We start from the raw sequence: 2500 nt of genomic DNA, 5'->3' as shown, positions 1-2500 counted from the left end.
TGGGGCGGATTGGTGCGTTCCTCTCCAGAGAATGTGCATTTTTTACATTACATAATAAAATAGAAAATAATAAAATAACTGTATTTTTAGACTTTTATTGTTATTAAAAAAATAATAATAATTATATATAATTATATATATATATATATATATACAAAGAGCCAACAAGCCCAAAAATACAGAACAGAAATAGGAAAATATATTAAAAATATTCTGTATACTAATTATACAGAACAAATCATTGGTCTAGCTTTATCGGATATAAATGAAAAATTATTCTACTTAAGCACAAGAGTCTATGGTGTTATATCTTATTTCAATATATTTTCTCCATCCCGCTTCCAACCCTCAGTTGATATATGATCCCTGCAGATTATTACACACCCTTGATTGTATTTTGGAGATAAGAACACAGGTCGTTTACAATTTGCTTTCATGTAGTCAGGGCGTCACGAGCTGATTAAAGAACCAGGTCTGCGGTCAGAGAAACGGTCGCGTGAGCGGGACCAGATGAACTAGGTGTCCTGGCGCTTGACGGCTGGGGCTGAATAAGCAGCGCCACCGCCGCCGTTTTCAATGGCCCGCAAATGATTTTGACGAATTTATATCAAAAATATGAACCCATAACAAATATCTGATTTGGAATGGTTCGCAGTTTACAGCGCACAAGCGAGTTCAACAGAGTAGAGCCGAGTGCGATCACAGGACGCCAGGGGAGTGAGGTTCAACGTACTTTAACTCGGTGGTTTCGGCGGGAGGTTTGGTTCGCTCTTCGGCGTAACGCGTCCCGGCTGCCGACTGCGCAAGTTGTTCCAGTTCCTGATATGCCGAGCAGCAAATCGGTGCACCGCTCTGACCCGCGGTAGGGACACAGTTCGATTTTTCACGTGGATAGGTGAATGCATCGTCCCTACAGCCTCATAACTGGCCGTAGCCATAAGGAGCAGGGGAGGAGGAGCAGAGGGACTTTTACATCAGAAGACACAACAAAAGTTCCCTTTCCTGTATGGGGGAAAAAAGGCACTTTCTGAGCCTCTCCAGCTCAGCATGAAAACTGGGAGTAAGTATATTAAATGGGCACGGATTCCGTTTGGCTTCGGATCGTTTACCATGGCGGCAGGGACCGGATCGGCTATTTTTATGTCCTCGGATGCCACGGTTGAAAGAGAAGATTTTTTTTGCCCCCGGGGGGGGCATCCCGTCGGAAATATAATAGGAGCGTAATTTTCAACGGATGACGACCCGGCCCCGCCCTGCCCTCCATATCTGGCTTTGAGGAAAAGGGCCAAATAGGGACACGGCACGTTGTTTTCCTGGAAGCCAAGGGGGGTGGAGGGGTGGGGTGGGTATAAAACACGTGTCCCCCTCCGGGGCAGGAGGGCTATAAGCAGTTTGTTTATCTATACCCGGGGATTTATAAATACTTTATTGACAGAAACACATGAGGAGTACACTCTTGGGTCGCTACATCATGTGATGAAGCCTAGGCAGGAAGGGGTGCAGCGAGGCGGCGGGGGGGGGGGGGGATGCGTGTTTGCTGAGTTTGAGAGCTTGTGACCCCCTTGCGAGAAAGGGAGGAATGTGTGTATTTACAGCGAGAGAGGGGTAGAGAGACACCGGCTGAGCCAAAAAAAAAAACCCCGTCTCCATTCGCAAAAGCCTGACCGGGCCAGAAAGTGTGGAAGGCTGAAGGGGGCGTGTTCGGGGGTGGGGGTGTGTGTGGGGGGGGTGGGGGTTCGATTGTAATCCGAGCCACGTGTTTACTACGTCTCGCCAGAGAGAGGAGGCATACGCAATCCGTGGACATTGTGTTCCAAAAAGCACTCTGTTCCCACTCCCAGACTCCAAACAGATACACCATCCAGCCCATTGAATTCATCATCCGTAGACAAACAAAGGTGTTTGGTTTTCTGGGGAATGAGCTTCCCCGGTTCATTTTCACCAATTTGTAAACGACAACACAGATTTCCAGAAAACAAAAGCGCTGTCGCACAGTAGGTGCCGCTAAGATTGCTCCGCCGCGTTGCTTTGCGATACAGTTCCGTCGGCGCACATCTCGTCCACGCGGAATCAAAGGCCAAAATGCGTGACGGTCGCCGTGCTGGCGGAAAGGTTTCGCAACGCGTGAATAACCCGTTGATATTCCCGCGCGTCGGCCTTTTGGGAAGCCGGTCCGCACACGCCTTCGTCTTCGATGGCACCGGCGCTCTTCGGCCGCGGCGCCGTTGCCATGTGTTCCTGAGCCGGCGCCGCGTTTACCCGGACGCGTGATGCCGCCGATGGCCTTCGAGGAATTAATGGCGTAGCCGGGCCCATATTGGAACACACCATATGGGATACACGGTATATATGTGTCCATGCAGTATGATGGAAGGAAGATATATATATATATATAGAGTTTTGTTTGCACACTTCTGGTGGGGTTGCACATTGCACATTTGTATTTTTCATTTCCTCCCCCCACCACCTCCTTCTTAGGGATGTTTTGATGGAAGTCTGG

This window comes from Zeus faber, assembly GCF_960531495.2.
Source record: "Zeus faber genome assembly, chromosome: 22".
Lineage (NCBI taxonomy): Eukaryota > Metazoa > Chordata > Actinopteri > Zeiformes > Zeidae > Zeus > Zeus faber.
The sequence above is the reverse complement of the archived record's forward strand: the minus strand, read 5'-3'. Positions refer to the sequence as shown.